This window comes from Oncorhynchus kisutch, linkage group LG20 (genome assembly GCF_002021735.2).
Source record: "Oncorhynchus kisutch isolate 150728-3 linkage group LG20, Okis_V2, whole genome shotgun sequence".
Lineage (NCBI taxonomy): Eukaryota > Metazoa > Chordata > Actinopteri > Salmoniformes > Salmonidae > Oncorhynchus > Oncorhynchus kisutch.
The window spans coordinates 45,218,408-45,230,166 of NC_034193.2; the positions used below are offsets into that span (position 1 = coordinate 45,218,408).

General features: G+C 42.8%; 1 long non-coding RNA gene across 1 annotated transcript; it reads right to left on the reverse strand.

The window, feature by feature from the left end:
* Window positions 1-255: 255 nt before the first annotated feature.
* LOC109865797 (uncharacterized) lies at window positions 256-11,286 on the reverse strand. Its single transcript, XR_002251622.2, has 5 exons — window positions 11,231-11,286; window positions 5,851-5,963; window positions 2,901-2,984; window positions 2,101-2,246; window positions 256-1,630 (listed from the first exon to the last, which is right to left on the reverse strand). It is a non-coding gene; the product is annotated as an uncharacterized LOC109865797 (long non-coding RNA).
* Between the last annotated feature and the right edge of the window lie 473 nt (window positions 11,287-11,759).

The following is an 11,759-nucleotide window of genomic DNA, read 5'->3' on the forward strand; positions in this document are numbered from 1 at the left end:
TGTCGGCATAGGCAAGATGCAGTAGATGGTATCGAATACAGTATATACATATGAGATGAGTAATGTAGGGGATGTAAACAAAGTGGCTAGTGATACATGTATTACATAAAGATGCAGTAGATGATATAGAGTACAGTATATACATATACATATGAGATGAGTAATGTAGGGTATGTAAACATTATATTAAGTAGCATTGTTTAAAGTGGCTAGTGATATATTTTCCATCAATTCCCATTATTAAAGTGGCTGGAGTTGAGTCAGTGTGTTGGCAGCAGCCACTCACTGTTAGTGGTGGCTGTTTAACAGTCTGATGGCCTTGAGATAGAAGCTGAACAAATGAAATCAGATGGATTATTTTTACAAATATATTCCAGTAGACCTGCATTCAGTCAACCAAAATTCAATGTAATTTCTACTAAATAGAAGTTCCAATATTTTTCTAAAATATCAAATCCAGAGGAAATGGTTAACTATGATTGGTCAAAGTCAGTATCAGGTAATTTCACTTGTTCCAACTTAATTTCCAGCGGAGTAATTTTTCGGATTATTTTGATATCTTAAAATAAAACACACAGACTAGAGCTCTTTTCTAATCTAAATATAATCTTAATGTACTTCCTATTGCTAAGAACAATTCGTTTTCGCATCAGATGGATAATTTTTATTTGGAAATTCCCAGCCAGGCAGGTCAGAAAAAAAACATTCAAAATGGCTGCCACAGGAAAGAACCACAACTGCAGAGACAGAATATTCTGGTAAGAAGGTATTATGATGACTGCACTGAATCGTGACAAGAGGGAGCCTTAGACAGATTGGAGACTATGAGCTCTAATTTGCAACTGGCGCAGGTAGTTACAACTCCACTATCATTATTTCATTATTAACCTAGTAATTTCCTATAGGCTCATCAGATGACAAGTAGACTTGGTTAAGCAAACATCGAAGAGCTTCTGGATTCCTGTTGAAACATGCATGGAATGTTTCTTCCCCAAACCAAGACATTCCTTTTCTTTTTTCCAGTTTCAAGGAAGATGTTCAGTCAGATTGAGGAGCATTTTACGGCCTGACCTACTCCACTCCTCAGTGACATGTTGTTCTCTCATTATAAGGCTGACTTTTATTGTGCTCCCACATGATAAAACGTCGTAAAAAGGCCTATACTAATAAATGTAGACTAGATTGAGGCTGAATTGTTTACAATTATCAGGGTCAGGATGAGGGAATACGAGAGACTGGCATGTTTTGGACTTGACCCTGCTTTTACAAAGGATGACATCACAAACATCGTTCATGTATACCGACCACGATGGCAGAACGTACCTGTGGAACATACAAACGGGATCTCAAATGATGCCTTCCCCTCCTGGACTCCATTGGTGTTGTGCACTGTGCATGAGTAGTTTGTGGAACCACCTGTATGTAGCCTTCAGAACTGTCAGTTTACTGGAGAGGCTAAACAGTTTGTCGTCTGTCTTTTTGGCCAGAAGTTCAGCACTGCCTGTGCAGTTTGTGCCAAACTGGTCAAACCACCAGATCAACCCTTTCTGGTGCCTGCCTGTAGAGTTGCAGAAAATGGTCACGATGCAATTCTCAGGACTAGAACTCATGGTTGGTGATTTGTACATAGCTGGAAGACAGAGAGGAAGATAAATTATATTACATACATGTGGGTGCAGTTCGCAACAACGTCAGCAACAGGCTGGCTTTTAGTTGTAAGAGTGGTTGTTGTACAGTCTTGCAAAACCCTCTTTCAGAAGGGAAACCAGTTTTACTACATGTTTTCAGAAAAGTGCTGTGTTCAAATTGAATGTTCACACAACCTTAGTATAGAACCGTGTGTTAAGTTATAGTGATTAGATGGTCTGGTGTTACAGTATAGTAATAACAACCACTATGGTCAAATCTACAGTATAGGAAACGTGGAATGTTAAACCATGCACCTTGTAGTACAGTGTGTACATTGATTAGATTACCTGGTATTACAGTATACCAATGTTCTGCAGTGGTAGAATCTAGAGCATTATGACACCATGGCAACCCTGTATAGAAACATTGATATATAGGGCAGTTACATATCATTTGTAATCAACCACAGACCTTAAAGGCTGCCATCATCAGTAGATTATGAAGAAACAGATGCCTCAATCAGAATGACCTGAGTGCCAAAGTGACTGTCATCGGACACTTAACAGGAAACATTCCATTCTCAGGACTGGAACTCATGGTTGGTGATTTGTACATAACTGGAAGAGAGAGAGGAAGATAAATGATATTACATACATGTGGGTGTAGTTCGCAACAACGTCAGCGGGTAAACATCGTTAAGAGAGACTTTGCACCTTTTCAACGTCCATCCGAGGTTTATAACTTGGAATGAGATAACTGGAGGAGTGATTTTTAATCAAATGACAAGACATTTCTTCTATCTCTAACACACGTTCTAAGGTAGTCTGTGTACACTAGGCCTATTGTGTAAACACTGATTGCTCTGGCTCCTGCTGTGCTGTCCAATCACACACACACACACGAAAATAGATCTGAACTCCCCCTGAACACATTCCAGAATGAACATCCTTACCAACTTTTCTCAACAGCTTTGACATTACACTGCAGCAATGACTGCTGACCATAAACCCCATGTTATTCTTCTTTACACTCCAGTTTGATAAATTATGTGAGTAAAATATAATTTCAGTGAAAAAGACGACATAAATACAGAAGATAATTACTGTTATTGGAGTCAGTTTTATCATAATGTGACCAATCTTACTGAACAATTAGTCAAAAATTATATACAGTTCTCCCGAAACCACAAAGTTAACAATCTGCTGAAAACAATACATCTATTTTTGTATTTGTATATAACATTTTCTAACCATTATTATGGCACAACTTACTCTCAGAGGAATTTCCAGCTCTGATACAGGCCAAATAGATCGCAAAGAAACAGGAAGGTGGTAGCTGAAGTCATCTTTGGATTCCTGAGGAGGAAGAGAAAAATGTACAATGGCAACACTTGTCACAGCAGTATGAGGTAAGTCTGTAGACTGCGTGAGGTAGGTCTATAGACCGCCTAACACTCACAGAGTGGCTCTGGACTGTCGCATGGGAATAAAGTCATAAAACAGTGGCTAACAGAAACAAATCCAGGTCAACTAAAGTAAAGTGCTTGAATAGGTCTTAATTATACTGAACAAAAATATAAACGCAATGTGCAACAATTTCTACGATTTTTATTGAGTTAGTTCATATGACGAAATAAGTCAATTGAAATAAATTCATTAGGCCATAATCTATGGATATCACATGACTGGGAATACAGATGCATCTGTTGGTCAAAGACACCTTTCAAAATAAAAGGGCCTCCCAGTAATTCTGTGCATTCAAATTGCCATCGATAAAATGCAATTGTGTTCATTGTCCACAGCTTATGACTGCCCATACCATAACCCCACCGCCACCATTGGAAACTCTGTTCACAACTTTGACTCAGAAAACCGCTTGCCCAAACGACGCAATACACTTGTCTGCAGTTGTGAGGCCGGTTAGACTTACTGCCAAATTCCCTAAAAGGACATTGGAGGTGGCTTATGGTATAGAAATATACATTACATTCTCTAACAACAGCTCTGGTGGACTTTCCTGCAGTCAGCCTGCCAATTGCACTCTCCCTCAAAACTTGAGACATCTGTGGCATTGTGTGGTGTGACAACACTGCACATTTTAGAGTGGCCTTTTATTGTCCCCAGCACAAGGTGCACCTGTGTAATGGTCATGCTGTTTAATAATCTTCTTGATATGCCACACCTCTCAGGTGGATGGATTATCTTGGCAAAGGAGAAATGCTCACTAATAGGGATGTAAACAAATTTGTTCACAACATTTTTCTGGGATCTTTTATTTCAGCTCATGAGACATGGGGCCAACACTTTACATGTTGCGTTTATGTTTTTGTTCAGTGTAAGTGCATAGTGAATGAGGGCCTAACACAGGCCATCAGGCAACTGTCCCCTATTAAACTATCTATTTGTCACCTCCCATCTGAATTGTCAACATGCCTGTTTCAACTATTTGTTTGGCAGGCAAATACAATCAAATGTGAACATTATACAAATAGACAAAAGAGCATAACATTTAACATTTTAGTCAGACACTCTTATTCTAAGCTAATTAAGTGTTCATCTTAAGATACACTATGTATATACCAAAGTATGTGAACACCCCTTCAACTTAGTTGGATTCGGCTATTTTAGCCACATCCATTAATGACAGGTGTATAAAATTGAACACAAATCTATGCAATCTCCATAGACAAACATTGGCAGTAGAATGGCCTTACTGAAGAACCCAGTGACTTTCATCGTGGCACCGTCATAGAATGCCACCTTTACAACAAGTCAGTTCATCAAATTTCTGCCCTGCTAGAGCTGCCCCGGTCAACTGTGCTGTTATTGTGCTGTTATGTGCTGTTATTGTGAAGTGGAAACATCTAAGTGCGCAAGCTCACAGACTGCGACTGGCGAGTGCTGAAGCGCGTAAAAATCGTCTGTCCTCGGTTGCAACACTCACTACCGAGTTCCAAACTGCCTCTGGAAGCAATGTCAGCACAAGAACTGTTCTTGTGCCATGGAAACCCATGAAATGGGTTTCCATGGCCGAGCAGCCGCACACAAGCCTAAGATCACTATGCGCAATGCCAAGTGTCAGCCGGAGTGGTGTGAAGCTTGCCACCATTGGACTCTGGAGCAGTGGAAACGCATTCTCTGGAGTGATGAATCATGCTTCACCATCTGGCAGTCTGACGGACTAATCTGGGTTTGTCAGATGCCAGGAGAATGCTTCCGGCCTGAATGCATAGAGCACTCTATAAAGTTTGGTGGAGGAGGAATAACGATCTGTGGCTGTTTATCATGGTTCGGACTAGGCCTCTTAGTTCCAGTGAAGGGAAATCTTAATGCTACAGCATACAATGACCTTCTAGACGATTCTGTACTTTCAGCATGACAATGCCCCCGTGCACAAAGCGAGGTCCATACAGACATGGTTTGTTGAGATCGGTGTGGAAGAACTTGACTGGCCTGCACAGAGCCCAACATCAGTGCCTGACCTCACTAATGCTCTTCTGGCTGAATGGAAGCAAGTCCTTCCCAGAAGAGTGGATGCTGTTATAGCAGCAAAGTGGGTACCAACTCCATATTAATGCCCATGATTTTGGAATGAGATGTTTGACGAGCAGGTGTCCACAAACGTTTGGTAATGTAGTCTAGATAGATGGATCAACCACATATCACAGTCATTGTGAATACATTTTTCCTCAGTGAAGTAGCAATCAGCAAAGTCAGAGCTAGTAAGGGAGGGAAACGTCAATTTTCACACTGAAGGAAATACATTTTATTATTAAGGAAACAATGTGTGGGAGATGACAGTACTGTTCAATTCATTCAAGTGGCCACCTAAGCTGTTGGAGTTATTCTCCCCCACAATATCCTCATTGCTTCTGGAGCCAATGCAGCTGAACAATGCCCAAAGGAATAAACAGCTGCAATGAGAGAATAAGGGATTTCTTCCTCAATTGTGACTGGAAGGACATTTTACAGAAAGATGCATGAAATAGGCCTATAGATGCAAAAATGCAGGCAATGATCAAGGGACAAAAGGACGTAGGACCCCGCTAACATGGTTGTGGTTTGAGAGAAAAAAACATCCATATAGTAAACTTGACATGTGGAGAAATGTTGGATATACAAAATGAAACATTTGCAGGACTCAGAACCTTCACTTTAATGATTGAACATGATTGAACACAGAATCAACCTTGATTGGCTGGGAATAAACAGCTTGCCTTACCTGCTGCTGTGGTCAATTCATTGAATGAGAAGAAGAACAGCAGCAAACACTTCAGCAGTGACATCACCATCACCACAGCTGCCTGTATACTGCTGTCTGTCTCTGTCTGACATCTACTTAGAAAGACAGGAAATAGGATACATCTGACATCACAGTCCCTCACAGTCAACCACACCTTCATGTATTACTGCAGTCTAATATAGAATTCTTAATTGAATCAAATTCTCTATATATGTTATTACAATTCCAATGGTTTATTGTGTTAGTGTGTTGGACATAAAACATGGTGAGTGGAGAGTTCAGATGGATTGCATTGTTATAAAAACACAACAGATCCATCTGTAAGTTAACTTGGTTGCATTCACATAACTACAGGCATGTTAAAGCACATCAAAGTTACATTATGTTGTGTTCATGTTATTTATCTGTCAGATGTCGATTTTTCTCAATGTTAATCAAACTCAGCTCATATCTCTTCTCACGCTTTGCGTCATCATTTTAATGTGAGGAGAGAAATTCCTCTAGTGGACATGTTGCTTCTGTTCAGTGTCACATGTCTAACTTCAGTTCAATCAATCCAGGGTTGTATTCACAAGGGACAAAATGAAAGCTGAGAGGGAAAGGGACCACCTGAACATACGATACGTGTCCCGTTGCAAATTGTTTTGCTACTGTGTACTAATGTAGTCGCTGGGCTAAAAAAAATACAGTCTTCAGGTACTGTAACTACTTACAGTGCCTTGCGAAAATATTCATTTTTCCTATTTTGTTGCCTTATAACCTGAAATTGAAATATATTTTTTGGGGGGGGGGTTTGTATCATGTGATTTACACAACATGCCTACCACTTTGAAGATGCTAAATCATTTTTTATTATGAAACAAACAAGAAATACATTTTTTTTAAACTGAAAACTTGAGCGTAACTGTTCACCTCTCCCAAAGTCAATACTTTGTAGAGCCACCTTTTGCAGCAATTACAGCTGCAAGTCTCTTGGGGTATGTCTCTATTAGCTTGGCACATCTGGCCACTGGGATTTTTGACCATTCGTCAAGGCAAAACTGCTCCAGCTCCTTCAAGTTGGATGGGTTCCTGCTGGTGTACAGCAATCTTTAAGTCATACCAAGGATTCTCAATTGGATTGAGGTCTGGGCTTTGGCAAGGCCATTCCAGGACATTTAAATGTTTCCCCTTAAACCACTCGAGTGTTGCTTTAGCAGTATGCTGAGGGTCATTGTCCTGCTGGAAGGTGAAACTTCGTCCCAGTCTCAAATCTCTGGAAGACTGATACAGGTTTCCATCAAGAATTTCCATGTAATTTAGCTCCATCCTTCAATTCTGACCAGTTTCACAGTCGCTGCCAATAAAAAACATCCCCACAGCATGATGCTGCCACCACCATGCTTCACTGTGGGTATGGTGTTCTCGGGGTGATGAGAGGTGTTGGGTTTGTGCCAGACATAGCATTTCCATTTCCTCAATTTCAGTCTCATCTGACCAGAGTACCTCCTTCCATATGTTTGGGGAGTCTCCCACATGCCTTTCGACAAATACCAAACGTTTGCTTATCTTTTTTCTTTAAGCAATGGCTTTTTTTCTGGCCACTCTTCTTTAAAGCCCAGCTCTGTAGAGTGTATGGCTTAGTGGTCCTATGGAGAGATACGCCAATCTCCGCTGTGGAGCTTTGCAGCTCCTTCAGGGTTATCTTTGGTATCTTTGTTGCCTCTCTGATGAATGCCCTACTTGCCTGGTCTGTGGGTTTTGGTGGGCGGCCCTCTCTTGGCAGGTTTGTTGTGGTACCATAGTCTTTCAAACTACTTCCGGCGCCGACAGAGATGGCCGCCTCGCTTCGCGTTCCTAGGAAACTATGCAGTTTTTTGTTTTTTTACATGTTATTTCTTACATTAGTACCCCAGGTCATCTTAGGTTTCATTACATACAGTCGAGAAGAACTACTGAATATAAGATCAGCGTCAACTCACCACCAGTACGACCAAGAATATGTTTTTCGCGACGCGGATCCTGTGTTCTGCCTTACAAACAGTACAACGGAGCGGATCCTATGCAGCGACCCAAAAAAACGACTCCGAAAGAGAGGGAAACGAGGCGGTCTTCTGGTCAGACTCCGGAGACGGGCACACCGTGCACCACTCCCTAGCATTCTTCTTGCCAATGTCCAGTCTCTTGACAACAAGGTTGATGAAATCCGAGCAAGGGTAGCATTCCAGAGGGACATCAGAGACTGTAATGTTCTTTGCTTCACGGAAACGTGGCTCACCGGAGAGACGCTATCCGAAGTGGTGCAGCCAACGGGTTTCTCCACGCATCGCGCCGACAGAAACAAACATCTTTCTGGTAAGAAGAGGGGTGGGGGCGTATGCCTTATGGCCAACGTGACATGGTGTGATGAAAGAAACATACAGGAACTCAAATCCTTCTGTTCCCCTGATTTAGAATTCCTCACAATCAAATGTAGACCGCATTATCTGCCAAGAGAATTCTCTTCGATTATAATCACAGCCGTATATATCCCCCCCCAAGCAGACACATCGATGGCTCTGAACAAACTTTATTTAACTCTCTGCAAACTGGAAACAATTTATCCGGAGGCTGCATTCATTGTAGCTGGGGATTTTAACAAGGCTAATCTGAAAACAAGACTCCCTAAATTTTATCAGCATATCGATTGCACAACCAGGGGTGGAAAGACCTTGGATCATTGTTACTCTAACTTCCGCGACGCATATAAGGCCCTGCCCCGCCCCCCTTTCGGAAAAGCTGACCACGACTCCATTTTGTTGATCCCTGCCTACAGACAGAAACTAAAACAAGAGGCTCCCACGCTGAGGTCTGTCCAACGCTGGTCAGACCAAGCTGACTCCACACTCCAAGACTGCTTCCATCACGTGGACTGGGACATGTTTCGTATTGCGTCAGATAACAACATTGACGAATACGCTGATTCGGTGTGCGAGTTCATTAGAACGTGCGTTGAAGATGTCGTTCCCATAGCAACGATTAAAACATTCCCTAACCAGAAACCGTGGATTGATGGCAGCATTCGTGTGAAACTGAAAGCGCGAACCACTGCTTTTAATCAGGGCAAGGTGTCTGGTAACATGACCGAATACAAACAGTGCAGCTATTCCCTCCGCAAGGCTATCAAACAAGCTAAGCGCCAGTACAGAGACAAAGTAGAATCTCAATTCAAGGGCTCAGACACAAGAGGCATGTGGCAGGGTCTACAGTCAATCACGGACTACAGGAAGAAATCCAGCCCAGTCACGGACCAGGATGTCTTGCTCCCAGGCAGACTAAATAACTTTTTTGCCCGCTTTGAGGACAATACTGTGCCACTGACACGGCCTGCAACGAAAACATGCGGTCTCTCCTTCACTGCAGCCGAGGTGAGTAAGACATTTAAACGTGTTAACCCTCGCAAGGCTGCAGGCCCAGACGGCATCCCCAGCCGCGCCCTCAGAGCATGCGCAGACCAGCTGGCCGGTGTGTTCACGGACATATTCAATCAATCCCTATACCAGTCTGCTGTTCCCACATGCTTCAAGAGGGCCACCATTGTTCCTGTTCCCAAGAAAGCTAAGGTAACTGAGCTAAACGACTACCGCCCCGTAGCACTCACATCAGTCATCATGAAGTGCTTTGAGAGACTAGTCAAGGACCATATCACCTCCACCCTACTTGACACCCTAGACCCACTCCAATTTGCTTACCGCCCAAATAGGTCCACAGACGATGCAATCTCAACCACACTGCACACTGCCCTAACCCATCTGGACAAGAGGAATACCTATGTGAGAATGCTGTTCATCGACTACAGCTCGGCATTCAACACCATAGTACCCTCCAAGCTCGTCATCAAGCTCGAGACCCTGGGTCTCCACCCCGCCCTGTGCAACTGGGTACTGGACTTCCTGACGGGCCGCCCCCAGGTGGTGAGGGTAGGCAACAACATCTCCACCCCTCTGATCCTCAACACTGGGGCCCCACAAGGGTGCGTTCTGAGCCCTCTCCTGTACTCCCTGTTTACCCACGACTGCGTGGCCACGCACGCCTCCAACTCAATCATCAAGTTTGCGGACGACACAACAGTGGTAGGCTTGATTACCAACAACGACGAGACGGCCTACAGGGAGGAGGTGAGGGCCCTCGGAGTGTGGTGTCAGGAAAATAACCTCACACTCAACAAAACTAAGGAGATGATTGTGGACTTCAGGAAACAGCAGAGGGAACACCCCCCTATCCACATCGATGGAACAGTAGTGGAGAGGGTAGCAAGTTTTAAGTTCCTCGGCATACACATCACAGACAAACTGAATTGGTCCACTCACACAGACAGCATCGTGAAGAAGGCGCAGCAGCGCCTCTTCAACCTCAGGAGGCTGAAGAAATTCGGCTTGTCACCAAAAGCACTCACAAACTTCTACAGATGCACAATCGAGAGCATCCTGTCGGGCTGTATCACCGCCTGGTACGGCAACTGCTCCGCCCTCAACCGTAAGGCTCTCCAGAGGGTAGTGAGGTCTACACAACGCATCACCGGGGGCAAACTACCTGCCCTCCAGGACACCTACACCACCCGATGCTACAGGAAGGCCATAAAGATCATCAAGGACATCAACCACCCGAGCCACTGCCTGTTCACCCCGCTGTCATCCAGAAGGCGAGGTCAGTACAGGTGCATCAAAGCTGGGACCGAGAGACTGAAAAACAGCTTCTATCTCAAGGCCATCAGACTGTTAAACAGCCACCACTAACATTGAGTGGCTGCTGCCAACACACTGTCAATGACACTGACTCAACTCCAGCCACTTTAATAATGGGAATTGATGGGAAATGATGTAAATATATCACTAGCCACTTTAAACAATGCTACCTTATATAATGTTACTTACCCTACATTAGTCATCTCATATGCATATGTATATACTGTACTCTATCATCGACTGCATCCTTATGTAATACATGTATCACTAGCCACTTTAACTATGCCACTTTGTTTACATACTCATCTCATATGTTATACTGTACTCGATATCATCTACTGTATCTTGCCTATGCTGCTCTGTACCATCACTCATTCATATATCCTTATGTACATATTCCTTATCCCCTTACACTGTGTATAAGACAGTAGTTTTTTGGGAATTGTTAGTTAGATTACTTGTTCGTTATTACTGCATTGTCGGAACTAGAAGCACAAGCATTTCGCTACACTCGCATTAACATCTGCTAACCATGTGTATGTGACAAATAAAATTTGATTTGATTTGATTTAATGGTGCTCTGTGGGATGTTCAAAGTTTGATATTTTTCTATAACCCAACCCTGATCTGTACTTCCACACAACTTTGCCCCTGACCTGTTTGGAGAGCTCCTTGGTCTTCATGATGCCGCTTGCTTAGTGGTGTTGCAGACTCTGGGGCCTTTCAGAACAGGTGTATATATACTGAGATCATGTGACAGATCATGTGATGCTTAGATTGCACACAGGTGGACTTAATTTAATAAATTATGTGACTTCTGAAGGTAATTGGTTGCACCAGATCATATTTCGGGGCTTCATAGCAAAGGGAGGAATACATATGCACGCACCACTTTCCCCCCCCAAAAAAACTAGTTATCCCCCCCCCCCCCCCCCCCCCCCAAATAACAAGTTATTTTTTAAATTTCACTTCACCAATTCGGACTATTTTGTGTATGTAAATGACATGAAATCCAAATAAAATCCATTTAAATTACAGGTTGTAATGTAACAAAATAGGAAAAATGCCAAAGGGGGGAAACTTTTGCAAGGTACTGTATATAAAACATCATTCTGAATAATTTTTTTTTTTTCCTTTGTGCAGTAATTATATACATTTTCCTCACAATGTGTTTACTGCTTTTGG